The sequence below is a fragment of the Barbus barbus genome (assembly GCF_936440315.1).
Source record: "Barbus barbus genome assembly, chromosome: 16".
NCBI lineage: Eukaryota > Metazoa > Chordata > Actinopteri > Cypriniformes > Cyprinidae > Barbus > Barbus barbus.
Window position 1 is genome coordinate 19,147,273 of NC_136744.1, and position 23,409 is coordinate 19,170,681.

Genomic DNA, 23,409 nt, shown 5'->3' on the forward strand with positions numbered 1-23,409 from the left:
TAATGTACAGTATGTGGAAAATAATGCATTTTTTTAGCCTTAAACCGCATAAACACATTGTTACACCAAATACACAAAATAATGTTCTTTTTAGCAACTTCATATGACTCTTTTAAACAAAATATACAATTTGTCGACTTGATTTACTGAAGCATTCAAAGGTTCATCATTTATTGTGTTTACCCAATGAAGTTGTGTAGTAGTAATATCTTTATTTGTCCCTTTACAGGGCAATTTATGCAGCTTCAGACCTCACAAACATACAAATTTTATAAAAAAAACATCACAATAACACAACCAAGACAAAAAGAAAAATGTATAGGACATTATTCTGGGCTTTGAGTTATGAATTATGGCCATGTGGCTCATGTTTACTTGATTTTTGCATTTTAAATTATGTTGCATTTATTTTACAAATCAAGATTTGCATTCAAGTATTTCTGGTCATTAATCATGGTCAAATTGTGGCATGTTGTGACTTGTATATGGCAATATTTGTTTGCATAGGATCACAACAATTCAAGCACGCTCGTTTTGCCTGTTTATAAAATTCTGCTTTCATGAACAATTTGTTAAATTAGTGATTGCTAATGACAAACACGGTCAAATGTATGAAACTTTGAACGATTACTTGTGTTTTTGTGTGGTGTTACTGAGTGACTTGTGGTTGTGCTCCTTGTACTCTATAGATGTCGGCTGTGACTGAAATCAAATAAATAAGATTGACTGGATGAGAGCCAAGACAGACTACTGGCACAGGAATTGCTGTCAAAAACATCTCCGAGGATAATTAGCTGTGCTCTATTACCGCCGTTTTGGCTTCTTAAAGCCCCGTTTATATACATGATGCCCAGGCCTGTTAAGTCTAGAGGGTGTGTAATAAATTATTGTGACTTTATTGCTAAGGTAAATATTAGTTTCCAGTCATTTACTCAATAATAACACATTATTTGCTAATAATGAATCAGATTATAAATTGTCACCACAATTGGAGTGATACATAGCAGAACGCCCACTAAATATTTACCTTTTTAAGACCGACTGTGATGTGGTTTGTGAAAGTGGTTGGTTCACGTTCAAAACATCCTACTTGTTGACCAATGCAGTTTGAAGTCATTCTGCCATGAATAGCAGGCGGTGTTGTGCACTTGTCAATAATTTTATCATATTTCCTGTCTGATGTGTTTTCTCAGTTAGCCAAAGCTGTCTTTTTTTCAGCCCCACTAGAAGTCTCTACTGTATTCTGTGTACAGTACAGTATGATATGATCTCAGCAAAGCCGACACTGACGCTGCACAAAAAGAGTGCTTTTTGCTATTATCCTCAATCAAAGGTCATTCGGTTGTTGTAGAGACAAATCAGAAGCAATAACCGAATTCAGCTGAAATGTCATTGCAGACTGTAGACGAAATCGATGGATGAAGAGAAGGAAAGGGTTGTACTGGCAGGGAAAGTACAGGAGATTAGTCACAGCTTTGAAACCCAGGATTACTGTTGACGTCTAAGGAAAGCCTCAACCTCACAAGGGATTCCCCAAATCATTGATGTGTTCCACCCTGAAAACATAACTTTTTCCACTAAAAGAGAAAACACGGGATGGTTTAAAGCCTAATATTATGCATTTGACTGAATTAGCCTTTTAGTGTATTGTATAGTTTCTGCTTGTTTTTTTGTTTTGTTTTTACAGTAAGATTTAATAATGTTTTTGAATGAAAAGTCTTATGCTCACCAAGGCTGCATTTGATCAAAAATACAGTAAAAAAAAACAACAACAAAAAACCCAGTAATTTTGTGGTGTATTATTGCCATTTAAAAATAACTGTGTTTCTATTTGATTAAAATGAAATTTACACCTGTAATGGAAAAGCTGAATTTTCAGTCAGTCACATGATCCTTTAGAAATCATTCTAATATTATTTGGTGCTTAGTAAATATTTCTTATTATAACAGTTTAAAACAGTTTTAATATTTTTGTGGAAAACATTCTTTTATACTTTTTTTTATTTATTTTTTTTTATATTCCTATGATAGAAATTTCAAAAGAAAGTAACTAAAAGTGTTTTGCTGTCACCTTTTGGTCAATGCATCCTTGCTAAATGAATGTGTTTTTTTTAAATAAATTTTTAAATAATTGAACAGTTGTGTACTGCTGCTACTATTATAATACTCTACCCTATTTCTGCAAGCGTTAAAGGGCTTCTGACTGTTGGTGGTACTTTGTGATCTGAGTACCGTTCTAGCTAAAATAACACAAAGTTGTTGCTAAAATTGTAACTAGAGTCCTCAAAATCCCCGTGACAAATTATGACATTATCAGCAATGCCTTTCCTTCAGATCATTGCATTTCTTGTTTTTGCTGATAGAGGAAACCCCAGATGTTTGTAGGAGGTTTCAGGGATTCCTGAAGACAATAACCAGCTCTGATGTTGGCAGGTAGACTCCATCGCGAAGGGGTTGCCAGCCTTTGATGTTGTGATGCCAGGGCAGAAAGCACTTGCATGCAGACACTAATTGGGCAATTGGCACCAAAGGACTTTGTGCACCGATTCCTGTATTCCATTTGTTCGAGTGGGTGCAAGTTTGATTATGCTCACCATAGGCATGACCTAATAGAAAATATTTGCCTGGCTCTCTAATTGTTATATAGTCAGTTTGCAATTAGACATACTGGCAAATGTTTCCCAGTGCAGCTTTAAATGACTGATTGTCAAAGATATACGAGATGAAGTTGTTTGTTAATCCACACCAAAGCATTTGCTAGAATCCTTGACCTAGGGATCTATTCTATCAACTGCAATACAATTTGTTTATGGATGATACATTCTAATTGTCTGGTTTATTTTAATCCTTCAGTTGAAGTGAGATATCTGAGCATAGGCCCTCCACCTTTAAGTGAGATCCGACACTTGAGGGAGTGAAGTGTTTTCGCTGGGAAGCGCATGAATGATTGATAGCAGGAGCAGAGCTGTTTAAAATCGTCCTGCTCCCTGCTTATCAATAATTCAAAGCACTTTATGTATTTTGGTGGCACATTAAATATCAGTCACCAGTTTGAATTCTCAATTTGATTTATATCTGTCAAATACATTAGTGGTTTGTCGTGATTCTCTTCATTTAAATTAGTTAATTTTGCCCATGCTGGGAGTTATAGCACTTGTCTTAGTTTTCTCGTTACTAGTGTTTCATGTTACAAGAGTAAAGTGTTGATTAATAATTAGGCAGCTCTTAGAAAGAAATGTCGGTTGGGAACGTTGACACAGGATCCATTTGATGTCTTAAAGCTATACACTGAAAAATAGGATTTTTCAAAGTTGAAAATAAGACTATTGTAGTGCATTTTACAAGAAAATACTATTTCAGTTACTATTTTTTATTTCACAATTTCATGTTTATTTCATTGTTGCTTGCAATTTCTTTGTAATTGTTTTAGAAATTTACTAATTTCTGATTGAAAATTGTCTCTATACCAAATTATTTTCAGCGTTGAATAGGGATAAGGCATGATCCGCCGGTTGTTATTGTGACAGGGTGAAGCTGATGGTCGTATATCACCCTAAAAGGGTTAGGTTTGCGATTATGAACATGGAATATGAAAAATTTTAAATGAAATGAAACATTTGTTTATTATGTGAGGCCAAAGTGTCCACAGAGAGAAGCAAGACTTGTACAGCCTCATACTAAACTGTCTGCCAGGGGCACCTGTCCATTATACAGTGTAGTGGTCATTACAGAAAAATATTTGACAGGAAATGCCATGATTGACTAATCAGAATCAAGTAATCATTTTTTTTAAACATGCTCCTGACGTGACTAAGCACTCCTGTCTTACACATGATTTACTGTAAGGCACTATCAGCCTGTGTTTAACATGCCTTCATTTTCCTCAGGGGATACAGTGACGGTTTGACCTTTACCTCGCCAGAGGTTGAGGAGCTTGTTGCGGCGCATGCTGATGTTTCCATTTGTTTGCTCTCATATCCATGAGGAGCTACCAGGATCTCCTGCAAGACCAAGAGGGCTTTTAAATTTTCAAAGATAAATCACGAGCTGCTATCGCGTTGCACTGCATGGATCCCTGGTGTTAAAAGTCGGAGTCGACTGTGCTCTCATCCATTCGTGGAGACGCACAGCGTCCGGTCCATTTGCATTAACAGGGAAACACAAAAGGATTTGAAGGAGGAAATTGCCTCTTGTAAACACAATGGCCTTTCCTGTGAGTTCTCATGATAATGTCCTGAGTGGCCTTGAGGCAGAGTCTAGAACATTCCGTTGAAGAGCACACTGAAGTCTGCCTCTGTTTGACCTTTAGCGTGAAATGGCAGTGAGACTTGCGCCCTGGATATTGAGCCGCAGTGAGCGCAGTGGCTGGCTGATGTATACTAACAAGCTTGAATTTAACGTCAAAGCTTTCTGGATGTGCAATGCCAAACGTGTTTGTCAGGCAGAGCCAGAGTGATTGTGGCACCGACGTTGATTTCCAATGCCTTAGGGAGCTCCATGTTGGTTTTAAGAGACGGAATGGTAAGCAGTAGAAGCGTCCTCCCTCGTCCATGTTGTAGCCCTGATTAAACATTACTCTGCATGATTGAACATCCCACTCGAATAGTTAGTTCATCCAGTAAGAACATTGTTCTTGCCAAAATGTGGCTTGAATTATTTTTATTATTATTATTATTATTTATTTATTTATTATCGTTTACATTATATCGATAGTGATACCGATACTGCTTATCGATACCGGTACTTATCAATACTGTTATCGATATTATTTGGTGCAAAAAAGATATGATGTGATAAGTTGTTGAAAATTTCTAGTTATTTTATTACTGCTGAACTTTAGCAACTGTATTAGTTCTTCAGTCAGGAGCAGTGAGTTATTTTTCTCTGTGTTTTATTTTATTAACATTAAAGGAATGGTTCACCCATAAATGAAAATTGTGTCATCATTTACTCAAGTTGTTTTAAACCTGAATGAGTTTCTTTCTTCTGTTAAAGGGGTCGATATGATTGTTAAAGTTGATATGATTGTTTAGGGTCTTAATGAAAAGTCTATAACATACTTTGATTAAAATTTCTCAGTGGTAGTGTAAAAAACACATTTTTTACCATGTCAAAATCAGCTGTTTTAGCAAGCCATTCTAGTCCATGTTGCTTTAAATGCTAATGAGCTCTGTCCTCTCTTTCGTGGGGTGACGAGCAGTACTGTTTACTTTAGCCACAAAACTGGCTAACTAGCACGTTATTAGGAAATGCGATTTGCATAAGGTTAATTGAAATGTTTAACCGACAAGGCTTTAAAGCACATGCAAATAATGTACTTTTGTGATCGCGAATAAGTGCAGTGTTTCGTGAGTGTAACTCTACCACTGAATCAACATTTGATGTGAATGCGTCTCGTGAGTTGCAGTTGGGAGACATAAACTGCATAAACCCTTTCACACTGCACGTTGGTCCCGGAAAATTGCCGGAGTGCCTTCTGTCTGAACGCAAACACATCCCGGGATTAATTCAGGAATTGATCCCGGGTTGGGGTACCTAGTAACATTGCCGGGTTCAGTCCCGGAACGAGCTCTGTGTGAACAAAAGCCAGAACCAATGCAGTAAAGGCTGATGACGCGCGTTATCATGCAACTCTTTTACCGAGTGTTTTGAAGGCAGATCAATGTTCCAGATGAAAAAATATGTGCAAACTGTAATGAAGCAGCAGATCAGAGAGCTCCTCACTGTCCGCGCTGAAGCAGAGATCATTCGCCGGTGGAATGGTACGCGTTGCATTACACATCACATCCTAATGTTACGTGTCTTTACGGGTTGTGTGTGAACGCACGCACAGATTCCGGAAAATCACTGGCAGTGTGAATGAACCAAAACAAAATGATTACGGGACAAATCACGGCTCACATTATCTGTATATTTTCCGGAATAGCTGTGTGAAAGAGGCTATAGTAAATGCAGCGTATTGCTTGAGGTAGATGTTTTGTTTTGTTAGTGAATGTTTTATGTTATTGGTGTTGCCTCCTTTGTTCACTACTACACTACTGCATATTGCATCCGACACGTCGCTTAATTTTGTAACGTGAGCCCACACTTTCGAACGTTTCACTTGCTGCTACTGATTGCACGCAAACACACACCGCACATGCGCATGGATAGCACATGCATGTCGAGCAAACGTCGGCCACATCATTCAGTGAAGGAAAATGACAAGCAGCAGCTTCTAATTCGTCATTAACATTGAAGTATACGCAGATAAAACAACGCAAGTATCGATAACAGTACAGTTTTTCCTGAAGCTTATCGGTAGTCCGGTATTGGCCCAATTACGTACCGGTCCAAAAAAATACCGGTTCTCAGTACCCATCCCTAGCAATATATGTGGAACATACCTTTAGAAACTTATAGTTCATATAAAAATTTAAATTGTGTCATTAATTGCTCAGCCTCATGTCTTTCCAAACCCGTAAGACCTTTGTTCATCTTCGGAACACAAATTAAGGTATTTTTTATTAAATCCATGTGCACAAAGTATTCTCGTAGCTTCATAAAATTAAAGTTGATTCACTGTCACATGGGCTATTTTAACAATGTCCTTAATACCTTTCTGGACCGTGAACGTGGTAGTTCCCTTGCTGTTTATGTAGGGTCAAAAAGCACTCGGATTTCATCAAAAATATCTTAATTTGTGTTTCCGAAGATGAACTAAGGTCTTTCAGGTTTGGAACGACGTGAGGGAGAGTAATTCATGACAGAATTTTCATTTTTGTGTGAACTATCCCTTTAAAAGTATCTGTCAAGATGTACAAAATGACATTTACATACATATACAAAATGTATATATGTGCCAGGTAAAAAGCCAGGTTTATATCGTTTGTGATTAACTAAATATAAAAAACTAAACATTTCTGTGTTTGTGTTGTAACATTGTGTATGTGCGTTGTTTGATAAATATAGTCTTATAGATTATGATGGGTTGCTGTTGATGGGTTGAACTGTAGCTTTTGGCAGTAGGAGGAGGAGAGGGACAATTTACATCAGTTGACATTAGCGTCCATGGCTGATTTTGTTATCGCCTGTTCCTCATCAGCTCAGCTTGTCAGTTTGCTGAAATATAGTCGCACTCTTGTGCCAACAGCTAATATTTACATAATCCCTTTCCTCCCCCTTTAGTAACATGCGCATCTCAATGGCCAGTGTTTAGATTAGAAGATGGCAATTCATTTTTAACGGCAGAGGCACGCCGTGAAAGTCTTGAAATGGGATGTTTGGCCTTTTGAGAGGAGCTCATGTAGCCTGCTAATGAAGTCTGGGAAGTGTGCATATACAAAACATGACAAAATGAAATTTTAATTTGTGTGCAAACACTCTTTGTGTTTAGCATGGTTTCAACAGTGTAACTGCAGAGCTTTTACTCTCTAGACTGCTTGGATAGATGATGGTTTTGTATGTAAACTTCCTCTGTTGGGTTTGAGGTTTTTGCCTGTGACATACAGCAGATGCAATACGATTATGCTCTATGCTGTGATTTATTAATCTGTGCTGTTTCCTATGGGTCGTGATTGCATAAGGTCAGTTGAATCATAGAGCCTGCAGTCTGCATGCTGCTCAGTATGTCAGGGAGTTGCATCTGACAACGGAGGAGTTTATTAGGTTTTTGTTTTTTGAATTGGTAATGCAGCCCTGCGTCATTGACACTCCTGCTGCAGTTGCACACAGAGCACATTGTGTTTTGCCTGATAAACAACCTCGCAAATCGAACCACCGCAGAAGTAATTCAGTGGAGCCTGTAAAACAGACAAGAGGAAGTGCATTAATGCACTTGTGTGCCCAAATAATGAGACTGTCCAAATACCTGGATACACTGCCCTCACCTGTAATAGGACTAGAACTGACTGATTAATAATAATAAAGTATTTGATTTCTATAATAATAATAATAATAATAACTTTAATAATAGTAATTTCTCTCTCTCTCTCTCTCTCTCTCTCTCTCTCTCTCTCTCTCTCTCTCTCTCTCTCTCACTCTCATACACACACACACACACACACAAGCCTATGTTAACATTTTTAAACGCATGGAAAAATGTCAACACAGAGATGTTGCATGCAGACATTTGTTGATAAAACGCAAGGGATATCACAACAGATTCATTCATTAAAATTTACAATCAAGACTAATTTTATTCACTTCTAAGTGTAAAAAAAAAAAAAAAAAAAAAAAAAAATATATATATATATATATATATATATATATATATATATATATATATATATATATATATATATATTATATGTGTGTGTGTGTGTTGGTAAACTGATATTTATTTATTGGTGTATATAAATGTTTATTTGTGAAAAACTGTGTTGAATCTAATTGGATATGATTGTTGTTTTATTGCCAAAACAAGGAAATAATGAGAGATTTATTTTCAGCCCTAACATGTACCGTTCATGGAAAAGAGAGAGGACCAGGACACACACTCGCACTCAGTAAAGCTCTTAAAAAAGCAGGAACAGAAACCTGCCTGAAAGCACTGCATCACGGTGGCTATTAAAAGGAGTGGTGGTTGCTCCTGATAAGCTCAGTTTGCTTATTGCACAGCACAAGTGTTGGGGGCAGAGGATTATTGCCACTTGTGTATATTTCTGCTGATGTATTTTTTTTCTATCCCTCTTCAGTCAGATGGTGCATATTAGAAAAACCTGTCTGATGCAGAAGTGGAAGGCGTTTACTCTCACCTGAATATAAAGTGAGAACACACAAACTCGCTTTTGTCCTCACACATATGCACGCACTGTCACTTGAAACAGCTGCACGCTTGAAATGTAGACAGATTTTGCTTAACATGACATCTGTCAAAACGAGCAGATAATATTCTCGCACCTCACGAAAAGCCTCGGAGGCCACACCCTCATCACCTCGCTATCAGCCACCTCCCCACATCGTGTCAGCGGCGTTGATGTTATTTACATAAATAATAAACACGGCGGATGGCTGGATTGGCAGCGTAATCCACTTGCAGTGTCATTAGGGAGGAAAAGAGAGAAAGGCTATTACGGCTCTTGCTTCATCAGTGCGTCTCTCTTAGGCCATTTATGGAGGTAATGGAAACCTCTCTCATTAAGGTGCCGCTCACTGTGGCGCTGAGAAACATCTTCACTCGGTAATTGATCTTGTTGGTCTTTAGTGCTGGAAAGTGGCCCTGAAGCGCGGCCCGCTTGCTGCATTCATTTTTCAGCTCAGTCAGAGCCGCCCTCCCCGCCCGCTCTCGTCCAGTCACCTTCACTTCTGCTGCTGAACACCTGCGTGTGGTCTGCGCCTTTTGCTCTTTATGTGTCTCTTAGGTAGAATTGCAGATGTGTTTGTATTAAAGGAATAGTTCTGTCATTATTTACCACCTCTAATGTTCGTTTTCTGTGCGACACACAAGGGGGAATATTCAAGAATATTCACACAGCTGTACCACGGCAGTACAAAGTTATTATTCACTGAACCAGTTGATCCGGTTCACAGATCAGGTTGATTCATATATGAATCAGAGTTCATCTTACTAATTCAATCATCCGGTTGTAGCAGTTCTTGAATTTTAGTCTGTTCTTTGCACAAAGCTGTTATAGCTATCTTTAGAAGTCTCAAAATATAGCACATGTGTTTTATGGATTACTTTTAAGCTGCTCATTTTGGAGCATAAGAGCCATGGTAAGTCACTATGAACTGTTATTGTATTGAAAATGCATGTAGAATTAAAAAAAAACTTTTTTAAATAGTCTACTTTGTGGGGAAACTGAATAAACAAAATGTCAGATTCACTTCTGAGATAATTCACAGAAGCCTTAGCGAATGATCAAATCCACACTCCTCTGAGAGCTGCATCTTTCCAGGAGGCAGTTTTAGGGCGTCTATTACTGTAATGGGATATAATTATTAATTTTCTCCTCAATTGTCACAACCAATTTGTAGAACTGATAAACCATTGAAACAACCACAATCCAGATTGATTCTACGGCTATTGTAAAACATTGAAGTCTAGTTCACAACAATACTATCCAAGTGTTTAACTAAAAGTCCAAAACTGGAGATGCAATTGTTTTGCCAAGGACACATTCATCACCATGCACACAAAGTCTTCCACACTTGTGACAGCCTACTGACTTCCTCCAACATCAATATTTTCCAGAAGAGTTTTCAGCTTGAGTTGTTACTCTGTCAGACAGGCAACTGTGAGAAATTCCAGCAGTTTCTCCTCCCTCGTACTACAAAAGTGGAGCTGCCCATCAGAGCACAGGCTTCCTGGAACCTCGAGCCCTCCCGGAGTACAAACATATTAAAGTACATACAACCAACTTTCTCTGGTAAAGTCAATTTAGGATGAAAATTGTGTTCACCCTTTTAAAACAGTTAAGAGCAAGTAGTGATGTACATATATAAAAAAGTCAATATTATTTTTGTTTTACGGCTGATAACCAGCTGAAATTAAAATTCTATACCATTTCATAAAAGAATGCATATATGTATCCAATATAAATAAATTAAAAAAATCCAATACCATATCTTAAACTAATAAATAATTAAAATGGCAAATAATTATCCCCATTATCGCCTGATATAGTACAAATAGACTATGTCTTACACAGAGATCACGTTAACCGGAAAAATCTGAAGCCTGTCCATCACTTTGACAGATTACACTGAGGGTGATCTATTGTAATTTATAACTGTAATTCCCACCCCTGTCCAATTGGTGACAGATACACTCCAGTGTGGCAGCAGAGTGTGCAATCGTCTCCACATGCCTTTGATTACGCCCACTAGTAAAGTGAAAGAGATGTTCAGTTAGCATGCGCTGCTGCGTCGCTTGATCTAAGGTGTCTACAGTGATCTATCAAAACACATTAAAGAGCGCCAAAACGGTAATTATTGCTTGAATTTCCTAATAAAATGGACAGAATTTGAAATCTGAGATTGTTTCATATCAAAAGTAACAATGCACAAAGCTTAGCCCATTGCAATTTACTGGATGGGAGGCGCACTGTATGTAATGTTCATTCATCAACTGAAAACAGCATTGATTGGGATTTAAAAATCAATATTGGTTCATAAAGAGAATTGTTTTTTTTTGTTTTACCCAGCCCGCTGTCACTGAGGTTGAACATGAAAAGTGACGCACAGTCTCTGTTCATCTGTTCTCTTCATAAGTAAATAAATACTAGGGCTGTCGCAATTCGTCACGACTAGTCGATTATTAAAAATTGTCGACTTCATTTTGCTCGCGTCGACTAACCGGCAAAATGCCGGAAGTGGAGCATTTCACGGACGAGAATCCATAAAACACATTATTAGACTATTTTCCAAGGCTGCATGATATATTAAACCCATTTAAAAATCATAATTAAGCATAATTGTGAATTCACAAACGCTATGATTTAATTAAATAATTATATGCGATGCAGTTCTAACACAGTATATGCTCTTTAATTATTTACATGCATGTAGGTTAAGCACGTGCGTCTCACAGTGGCTCCACAGAAACGGTTATCATTTACATGTGGAGCATCTCAAACTCCATCTCTGCATGCTGTTGTGAGTTTGGATTTATTATAACCTTCATCTGGGAACGCAGCGCGCGGCATTTCATCAGATTTGTGAGGTAAATCATTTAAAAATCTACACAAACACAGGAGAATACATCAAGATTTCAAAATAAAAGCTCAAACCCTCACTCTGAGTTTACACGGTTTGATGTCCACATATTCATTTAATTACAGTGGCTATAGCATTTTTGTCCTTAGGAACAAAAAAGGACAGTAGACTATTTAGGCTATTGGCTGTTTAAGTAGCTTCAATGTAGTCAGCTAATGTTGTTATTAGCTTGTAGTGAGATAAACCCAATGTAGTTTTATTGTGTGAAAGTAGCTTTCCCAGAATTTAGCTCTTAGATATCATTTAGTACGATGAAATGTTCTGAAATATGACCTAGCGCACCAAACAGAGTTGCTACATTGTTTTTAATGGATGTTATTGAGCATTTTTAGCTGAATATTGAAATAAGCCTAATTGTAAGTATTTTAGAGTGTGTCATAGAACGTTTAATTTTCTAGCGCTCTGTTCTTCCCCCTGTGGCGACATGCTTCCATTTAGACCCTGAAATGAATTATATTTACTGTTTGAGGGATGTTATTGTTCATCTCAGACAAGCAGCGGTTGGGTTTGAACACACTCAGTCCGACCACTGTAATGTGTCTGACCTTTTGTTCCCATTGACGATGAGGTATTGGCTCAAAGGAAAATGAGATATTTCCAGCGCTCCCTTTGACAGGCATACAAATGAACAAATCAAACAGCATGTTTCCACTTAGACAGATCAGTATTCTAGCATGGTGAGCAAGAGATCATCAAGCTTCATGGAGAATATGAAAATTCTGCCTTAAAGATTTGTTGGGAAAATTAGTTTTCTCTCTCTTCTTGTTCCTCGCGTGCAGCGAGCGTAGGATGGAATGATCAGAACTATTGCTTTAGTTATTCCATATAATAGCTCAATGCGCTTTGTCATTATAGTGTCAATTGACGTAATAAGGGGCTGCTGCTATCATCATCAGTCACTCTGCCCTTGATAAGACCTCTGACATCCCCCTCGAGTGTTATTCATAAAGACTCTCACGTGAATGAGCACAGAGCTTTAGGCTACGTCTGAATTCCTGTGCTACATTTCAGAATATGTTCTGAAATTGATCTTAACTATTGATTAAGTACGCACTATAGTATGCAGGTGTGTAGTATTAATGCATTAATTTTTAGTCATCAAGGATGCATTAAATTGATCGAAAGTGATAGTAAAGACAGTTATAAAAAAAGTGACATACTGCCAAGTATGGTGACCCATACTCGGAATTCGTGCTCTGCATTTAACCCATCCAACGTGCACACACACAGCAGTGAACACACACACACTGTGAACACACACCCGGAGCAGTGGGCAGCCATTTATGCTGCAGCGCCCGGGGAGCAGTTGAGGGTTCGGTGCCTTGCTCAAGGGCACCTCAGTCGTGGTATTGAGGGTGGAGAGAACGCTGGACATTCACTCCCCCACCTACAATCCCTGCTGGCCCTTTGGGTTACGAGTCCGACTCTCTAACCATTAGGCCACGACTTCCCCATTTATAATGTTACAAAAGATTTATTTCAAATAAATGCTTTTTCTAACCTTCTGTTCATCAGAAAAAAACAGATTATTAAAAAGGAATTGAAAACGTATTGAAAACGTACCGAACCGTTACACCACTGTGTCGTATTGAATCGAACCGTCAATTTTGTGAACTGTTACACCCCTAGTAATAATATTTCACAAAATTACTGTTTTTATTATATTTTTGATCAAATAGGCTAATTGTAGCCTTGGTTAGCAAGAGACATATGCAAATGTTTTAGTTTTGACTTAGTTTTCCACATTTTCAACTTTTCAAATAAGATGGTTCCTGAGCTGGTTGCATACTTCAGAAGATGCAGTATGTCATCCAGGTATTGTTCGTTCAGTGAATTATCAATACAGAATTTTTGGAGATCATAATTTTCAAGTACTGCTGTTTGAATGCTGAAGTATGTATATTCGGGTTCTGTTTTGGTTTGACCGTGTTTTGGTTTATATCTAGGCCATGTGTTATCCCCAAAAAACAGGCTAAAGACAGTTTGGAGGACTTGACCAGTCACTCATTCCAATCTGCTTTAAAGAAGCTTATACAGGCTTTGCTGAATGGCTTCCCAAATGGGCAGATTTGCAGGCAACTGAACAATCTACGAGCAAATGAATGATTTCAAGAAAAGCATTCTTTCTAAGAACAAATATTAGGGATGCATCGATCCGATACTCAGGATCGGTATCGGCTCCGATACGGTCATTTTTGCGGATCGAGTATCGGTCGGACGAGACCGATCCAAATCTGATATTGTGCGCATACTATTCTGTGTTATTGTTGAGCCCCACGAAAACACAAAAACATTAGAGATCACCATAAAGTTTTTGTGCACTATATTTCAAGTGTTCTGAAGCTGTTCCATAGTTTAATCTGAGGTACAGATGAATATTTAAGTCTTTAAATTCAAGTTCAGGTAAACTCTTCTCTCCGCCGCGGCTTTTTTTTTCAGGATTTTCAGGATCGGATCGGATCGTTTCTGAAAAAATGGTATCGTTGCATCCCTAACAAATATATGAGATGCCATGTGTCATATCTTGATCAGGTTACTAATGCAGGAAAATGAATCGTTAATCAAGACACTGGGGAAGTGTGCTCGGCATGAAGCAAATTACCTGGATTAGCATAGCAAAACGCTGCATAATGTACCTTTACCGCTATGCGGAGTCTCAGTCAGAGAGAAATGCCTCTGTTAATTACAGTAGCGGTAAACAGAATGTGAATGTGACAGGGCTAAATGGAGCTGAGAGAATGGAGAAGCTAAAATGGAGTCTGATTTTTATATTCATGTCATGTTTGTTTTGTATCTCTGAAATTTGACTCAGTATACACATGATGTCTAAATGGATGAGAGACGTTGGACTCTTACTTTTTGACAAGTAAAAAGTCATCAATATAACAGAAGATCTCAAATGGCCTGTAATCAAATGGTTCTCTAAATTTTCAGGCCAAGAACCACATTCAATCAAATCGGAACTTCGAAATAATACTGTTTTTCTCAGCTTTGTGGAAACTTAAGAACTGTGAGCCACAATCAGTACACACATTTTGTCATCAATATTAATATTTCTGTATTGAAAGAAAAAGCTTTCTGTTACCCATTTACTCATGTTGTTCTAACCTCATTTGACTTCAGTAGGGCAAAAAAGGTTAAAGTCAACGAATACTCAGGTCTGTCAAACTGTATAATAATGACAAAGCAACAGAAAACAGTATCATAAATGTAGACTTTTGCTGTGTTTTTCAAGTCTTCTGAAGTCATATGATGGAGAACAGCTTAGTTTAGCTGTTGAATGACTAAAATGACCTAAAATGCCCATCCCTAGTAAATAGTGTACATGCTGCAGCACTCCGTGTACCACAGTTTGAGAAGCACTGATTTAGGACACTATTTGTAGTTGTGTGTTTATTTGATGGATGCTCTTTTGGCAGAGATGTTTTGGTTCAAGCATAATTTGAGGGAAATTTAAACTGTCAGTGATAGAAAATGAGTACTTTTTTTCAGATATTGTCTTCGTTTTACATGATGGACTTTCCCGCAAATATAGGGTTTTGGGTTTATAAATACATGTCCTTACAAAAGTTTACAATTGTAACCACAGTTTCCACTAAATTATCATGTGGTAAAACTGTGGTAACTTGCTATTAGCCACTGCTGTCATCCCAAAAAAAGTAAACAAAATGACAGGAAGATTCTAAAATGGTTGTTTTATTGTTTGCAACAATAAAACATGGTATAATAATGGTAATTTTATTTGATTATGTGGATAATGTGTGTGACGTTATTGTGCAGCTCCTTTCAGAGCGAAGGTCTGTTCACATTGATGACAGATATAGGTCATTTAACAAACATGAATGTGAGTTACAGTCAAGACTAAAACAAACAAGACCTGATATGTGAACTTAGCCATTAACAGACATTTTAAAATACTTTTAAGCATTTATCTTTTAATATTCTGAATATTTTTGATGCATGTTTTTAAAGTAGCAAGTCATATTTGCTTCTTTGAACATTTTTCAATTGTTTAATATTACAGTAGTGGAGACTATAATTTCTAAATATTTCTAAATCCAAGTTTCTTTTTGTTAGATCTGTATCTGGATTGCCTTTTCTTTGACAGGCATGAACAACTGGCCTGGGCATTGGATGCATTTCTGCACAGTTATGCTTTTAATGCAACTAGTACTGTTCCACTTGGGCTCTGTGCACAGATATTTGAGCCAAAGGGATTTTTAGAAGTTTTAGAAGTTTACTGTTGTCATTAAAGGTAAAATTTGTTATTTCTGTACTGCTAGAATCAGCGGCGGCTCCAGGATTTTTTTGTTGGGGGTGCTAACAGTTCAGAGGGGGTGCTAAAAAAAACTAATTAAATTGAAAGTAATGAACGCCTAAATTTTAGCTATCAGTTTTTATATACAGCAGCTTCAAAAAAGGTATATTTTACCTTTTTTCTGTGGTATTAAACTTCTCATATGCCACTGTTATTAGTAATATACTAATACCAACTGCCAAATATGACACTTACAAAGTAATATAATTTATGAACGAATATTAAGAACGAGAGAAAGTTGGGATTTTTTTTTCTATTTTCAGTTAAATAAAAATTACAATTTTTTAAAATATTTTTTGGTACAATTCATAAAACTATTTCCACACGGGCGCACATTGCAGGTGATAACCTCCCCGTGCTTTTTTGCATGGTATCATGTGTCGATGATTGCCAGAGATGAGCATCAAAAATTGGCAATAGGCTATTAAGAGGATTTAGCATTTCCAATTAATGTAGGCCTGCTACATTCTTCTTATTATTAGGCCTATTATTATTATTGGATTACTTTTATTAATAAATTACATGCAAATATTGCCCCATGCGCAAATATAGCATGATGCGCTATGAGGACAATGAAATAGGCTATTAGCATACTCTTCATTGAAAATGTTTTTAAAAAGATTTTTTACAACAGGTCTATTAATTTATACAATGAATTATAGGCCTATAATTAAAATTATTAACACTGCAGTCATCAATGACAATAATTAAGCTTTATTTCAGGCACTGATTTTCAAAAACAACCTGTTTAACGCAAAATACGTTTCTTCTCATGTTTTTCACTATACGAGCCACAAAATAAATATTAAGGAAATAATTTAAGACAGTTATATACCGTGATGAGCATATGTTAAAGTAGATTCGTCTCTCGTTGTCTCAGAGAGAATATGCGCCGTTAATGAAGCATTAGCCGTCAGTTGTTTTTTTTTGTTTAACTTTCACTTTCTCTATAGTGAATTGACGTTCACCATCTTGCGCAAAGTTTGAGTTGCTTGACCCCTCCCCCATAATATCAATTGTTTATAGGCCACATATTAGGCACTTTTTTTAAGGCTTTTAATGTTTATTTTTCAGTGTTAATGAGAGTGACACCGAGAGTTAAAAACCAGGAAAATCATTTGGAAATCCTTGTCGCTGTACCGGGGCTAAGCAAGTTTCTGATGGGGCTATAGCCCGTCAAGCCTCGCCCTAGCGAGACACTGGCTAGAATCATAAATAATGACTGTTTTAAAACAATTTCCCTGAAAACTCCTCCTGTCTTTTATTGGTTGATTTAGAGAGAGTTCCACCCCCAACCGGTGTTGCTGTGGTGGTCTGGTTGAGATTTTCAGACAAACAGAGCAACGCTTGATAGTTCCACCAGAGATTCATCTTGCTAATGGCTTACTTGTTGTCTCTGCATATTAAGCTGGAGAAAGTATTTTAACACTTTAACAATTTTTAATGGAATTGTTAATGGAAAAATGACACTTTTCATCGTAAGTGAACGGTATAAGAAAAAAGCTAGTTAAATGACATTTTTGTTAAACTTCTCAGATAGAAAATCTTTTAAATCTCTCCTGTATTTTAAATCAAAAGAAAAAAATGTGTTTTAATCAGATCATCCCAGAAGATTTGACACGTTCTACAGCACTGAATGGCTTCGCAATGTGCTGCAGAAGTGGCTACACAACAGAAGGACTCATTTTTATACAGTATTCGGTTTCTGCTATATCCCCAGGACATTTTAGAAATGACCAATTGGAAGGAACTGTGCTCAAATCATTTCAATTGTTGACATTTACTCTGGAGCTCCAGTTGATGATATCACTGATTTGGGAGCGAGGTGGAATGCTTGACCTGTTTGTTTTTTTGGGTGGGGGGGAGTATTCCTTAGCTAATTTCCCTCTGATAAGTATCTGACAACCCATAGTGTGGCACATTATCTCCGGCTGAGGAAAACGGTTTCTTCAGAGTGTGAATTGATTTTGCTGGATGCCTGTGCTACACGGCACTTCAAAATGCTCACTGTTTTTTAGATTGAACCCATTTTTTTGCTTTCTCTATTTGCATGTAAATGATCAATTATTGCTTTTGGCAGGGTTCTGCCACCCGACTCTTGTCTGTAGTGTGGAACTGTACTGTTTCACCTTAACAAATGATGTTTGCACTCCCGCCCCCCCACTTCCATTCGCAATTATCAACTGTTTGCACTGCTGGCTACATAGATTTTTTTCTGTATGTCATGACTCAACATTTAGTAGTCTGTTTAAATTGAATTGAGGGTGTGTTATGTGAAAATGACTGGTTCTTTTAGAATTATGCCCGAATTTTAGCATGCAGAGAATTACGTGCATGCATGAGCATGTCATCTACTGTAGTTCACAGCATTTATAAGTTGGAGAAAGGTCATGGTTTTGAAGGGTTGAAATCAGTGGAATTGTGCAAGGTTGAAAAGTACATAAAGTCTAGGGATATCATGTCTAAATGAAAATACTATACTACTGTTATTTCTTTCAATGCAAGGAAATCCCTTTGGCAAATACTGGGCTATATAAAAGATAATTATATGGTTAAGTTCATAGTATTTTATGCGTTTAGTATGTTTTTTTTTTTCCGAATTGTTGTCCATGACTTTGTCAGAACAGGCCTGAAAGCAGTTGAAAGGCACTTGTCCAAAGCTTGAGTGGAAAATGACTTGTATATAGCACTTCATAAAGAGTGATCACAGAAGATCGACTCATTTTAAAAGCATATGCAGATATTTTCTCTGTATCAGTAACTGTATTGACACTTCCAATAATCTGTCTCATTTTAAAACACATGCTATTACTCAAGCATGTTTTTGAGGGCTTTTTGAAACCACATTGAGAAACAGTTGATACTCGATATCAGTTTGATTTGCCTTAGCTCCCTTCTTTCTTCCTAGATCTGCACATGAAACTTGATTGCAGATATGCACCAAATTTTCCACTACATTTATTTTCTCATGAATGTTTGCATATTTCAGTGATTGCCTTCTAGTGGATTCAAATATGCAGAAATGGCAATCTTCCTCTCCTGGAATGAAGCATGTACTCATTTCACAGCCTCTAATTGTGTTTCTGTAAAATGGTCAATTGTTCCACTTGCACAAAGACTAAAGTAGTTGCTAAAGTAGAATCCTTGCTCTGATTGTTCATATTGGCTTATGATATGTTCACTTACCCATCCAAAAGTTGTTGTCAGGGTGTTGTAGATGCTTGTCATGTTGTTGATTTTGTGATTACTAATGTGTTTAGAGTGTGTTTTCTATGTTGCTATGTGGTTTTTAGGGTATTTTGGTAGTTTAGTAGGTCATTGCCAATTGACCCAAGTCAAAGAACCCATCCACAAGTGATGTTCTGGTCCCTAATTATGACACAAAACTGATTATTCAATGTAAGTTTGGGGTCTTTATGAAGTCAACCCTTTACACACACCTTGGTAATAGAATATGCCATTGGCTAGTAAATAAATATTTATAAATGTATATAAAAATCAGCTTTTTTACTTTTTTTTTAATCAATTTTACAAAGGTACATTTATATGTGATATGATTTGAAAGCAACTGCACATTTAACAAAACATCAGTCAGTCTTGCATTTTTTTAAGATTATCATGTTTTAGTTCTAAACTTCAGTCATGTATGAATGAATATCTGTCATATTAAACATTCTTTCCTGTAGCTCAAATAGTAGAGCATGGCGATAGCAACGCCAAGGTCATGGGTTCGATTCCCAGGGAAAGCAAAAGCTGATAAAAATGTAAAAACTGTAACTTGAATGCAATGTAAGTCGCTTTGGATAAAAGCGTCTGCTAAATGCATAAATGTAAATGTAAACAGAACTTTTACTTGGAACTATTACTTGAGATATTGTCATTCAGTATTTCTGTAAAAAAACAAAAACCCCAATAATACTGATGATACTACTGGGAATTCTGCAACTAATAATAATATAACTTTTACTAAGGTCTGATGAGCTGCTGGGTTAATGAATATTATTAATCATGCTGTCTATGTTCTCTCAAACTGATTTAAGAAAACAACTGAAAATTCCAGAAAAAAAAAAACAAGAAAGAACCATTCACTTGTAGCAAGTCAGTTTATGGTGCTTCAGAATATGCTGCACATCCATAGGCAATCCTCTACGGACACCTTGGCAATTGAATCGCTATTGACTAGTAAATGTTTTAGCTTACTCGCCAGACTGATATACTATATATGTATGTTTGTGTGTGTGTTTTACACATTAGTTCCACCCACTACCGGCAGTTCTTAAAAGCTGAAGAATTCCAAAGGACAGGAAAATACAACAAAGAATATCATTTACATGTAGCGGGTCAATTCTGCATGCTATGTAAGACTCTCTCGCTCTGTCTTTCTTTGTGTGTGCGACGGGGAGTGTAAAATCTGAGAATTTATATGCCAGTGGCTAATATTAGACATCATTTAGTCGCCCAGTGTGAAGATTTAGTCGCATATGCGAGTGATTTACTTCCAATGTAGAGGGGTTGATAGGAATAGTGAAACTCTCCAATACATAGTGTTCAAGTCTAGGTGAGTGAAAAAATATCTGTGCAAAACTTATTCTTAGCTTCTAACTCACTCAATAGATTAGCCAATTGCTATCAATAGAAATTTAGTTGCCTGTCACAAAATTTTGTCGCATTGGTGAGTAATTTACTCACAATGTAGAAATGTCCAAATTATATGCATATCAGAATCAGAATCAGAATGAGCTTTATTGGCCAAGTATGTTTACACATACAAGGAATTTGTTGTAGTGACAGAAGCTCCACAGTGCAACAGAAAGACAGCAACAGGACAGGACACAGATAATAAAAGAATAACAGCAATTAACCAAAAGGCAAGTGAGGATGTGGATACCTCTTGGTTTAGATGAGGTCCAAAAAACTGCTTTTAAACAGCTGCTTGGATAACTTAGAAACTTGGCTCTTCTCCTTATGTCTTACTTTTGCAATTTGACCAGCACAAGAGAGACTCAGTGTTCCAGTGTTTGCTCCATCGCAGGCATTGCTGCACATCGTCATCCGCTGATCCTGTTCTCGTCAGCTTAGAACATATGTGCATCATGCTCATAGATATGTGATGGTCGGCCATTCAATCCAGTTAGCAGCTATCCGAGCCGGGTACGATGAGAGGGCCCTGTCATTATCACTTGCACATTCATGCCGCACATTACTGGCTGACCTTCCCGTCGCTGTCACTCAGAAAGCAGGCCCGGTACCCCTGTCACAGGGTGGCCGTTCATGCCAAGAAACCAAAGATTCTCCACCCCTATCACTTATACTGGGTTAATAGGCACTTAATTGGCTTATCTGGCAACGTGCGATTGGTTGCAATGTCAGTAAATTAGATTTGCTGCTGACACATACCGCTCTACATGTTTATGGTGCTTTTGCAATTTCACAAAGCATCTCTGTCCGTTTTTACCCTCTGTTTTACACTGTCTTTACTTCCCAGCGAACTGTGAAGGAGTTCACCCAGCCGTTCAGGAAACGTATCGTATTAAAGTGTTGTAACTGCTATATGTAATGAATTTTGGATTAGGAGCGACAAAGCAGCTCTATGATAACCTTTTGGAAGGACTCAGTTTGTGAGCAGAGGGAAGCGGGTTATAGCAGGAGTCTCTACTCCCAGACACCCCAGGGTGGCTGCATTTGATGTCACTCTAGCTGAAAACTCCCCAGCGCAACACAAACAAAACATGCCTTACCAGACCTACGCGGGATACATCAGTAGAGCGGGAAATGTCAGATCGTCAGGGGTGTGCCTGTGAAGTGAATTACTCTGGTTTGGAGAGCGGTCCTGGGAGGATACTCTAATTTCAAGCTGAAGGTATAACGTGTCTCTTATTTTTTTGCAGGTGCGGTGGACCCTAGTGTAGACAGGAGCTCGTGGAGGGACCTTCCCTACGGACTATATGAAGGGAGGGGAGGGGGAGGGGGGGCTGCTGACGTCACTCCCAGCTTGCAGAACACACAGGTCGGTATGCCTTTACATTTGACATTGTTTGTCTTTAAATTTCATGGTTCAGTGTTTTTGTTTTGTTAATTTTCAGTGGCTATAAATTTAGAGGATTCGTCCTTTCTGTACAGCTAATTTATTGTCTTACTTTTAGTACCTTTTTGCATTTTGTTTAGGACTGTTTTTGACTATAAGGCAGTGTTTCCTGTGCGTTTTTTGTCCAAAATACTCACAAATCTATTAGTTAAGGCCAAAGTATATCTGTGAAAGATGGAGCGGCACGTGGAAATGAAGCATACCTGAACCCTTACAAAAAATCTTGAATGTGTTCCTTTTAACTCTGGCATTAAGTAGAAAAAAATCATTAGATTACGTGCGATTGTAAGAGAAATATGTTGGCGCCGATATAAATATTTAAGAATAAATCTTTAAAAATTAATATTTTTTAATATTTCATATAAAAGGTTTCATATTTTTTAAACATTTTATATAAGGTATAAAATATATAAATGTATAAATAAAAGAATAAAAAGATTATATACGCTTTATTATTATTATTATTATTAATTGTTATAATTTTAATTATTGTTACATTTAAACATTTTAACGTAGTAGGTTTATAATTGTAGTTTTATAATACTTTCTATCATGAAACAAATATATTAAAGTTACTTTCGTAGAGAATGCACCGATCCCCAATCTGCCTAAATGCGTCTATGTTCGCGCAAATCATTCGTGATCCATCTACAGAAGAAGTGAGTATAAGGGTTTTTAATGAATCTTTGCAAATCGCCTTTCTTAATAATGTGCTAGTTAGCCAGTTTCGCGGCTAAAGTAAACAGTACTGCTTGTCACCCCACGGAAGAGAGGGGCGGGGTCAGCAGAGCTCATTAGCATTTAAAGCAACATGGACTATAATGGCTTGTTCAAAACAGAGCTGATTTCGACAGGGTAAAGGTGTTTTTTACACTACCATTGAGAAGTTTTAACCAAAGTATGTTATAGACTTTTCATTAAGACCCTAAAGACTCATGTCAGCTTGTGTAAAATGGGCATCCGATGACCCCTTTAAAAGAAATTCAGTTTGACCCCTAGTACTAAATCAGAAATGTTGATAAGGAGACTTTCATATGGTCACTATGAGTGTATGTATATATGACTCCCATTGTCTCAAAACTCATGACAAATCACCAAACAGTAACAGCATTTCAAGCGGCTTAGAACAAAGTACGTAACATCTGGATAACGTTTGACCTTTGCACATTGTCCTCTGTACCAGCAGTGGGTCATTCCCGTCCTCTGCCATAAGCCACGAGATGTTTACATATCCTGTACGATTATGCCTTTTCATGGGAGCACAGCGAGCATAGAGGAACATGCTGGGTTGATTTGGCCAAATTGGAAG

At 37.4% G+C, this 23,409-nt stretch overlaps 1 protein-coding gene across 1 annotated transcript in view; it reads left to right on the plus strand.

The window, feature by feature from the left end:
- LOC306882786 (zinc finger MIZ domain-containing protein 1-like) overlaps positions 1-23,409 on the plus strand; it is a 134,277-nt gene that overhangs the window by 16,219 nt on the left and 94,649 nt on the right. Inside the window, exon 2 of the mRNA XM_079437672.1 lies at positions 21,904-22,022. The gene's annotated coding sequence lies outside the window, so the exon portion shown is untranslated. The remainder of the gene's footprint in view (positions 1-21,903; positions 22,023-23,409) is intronic.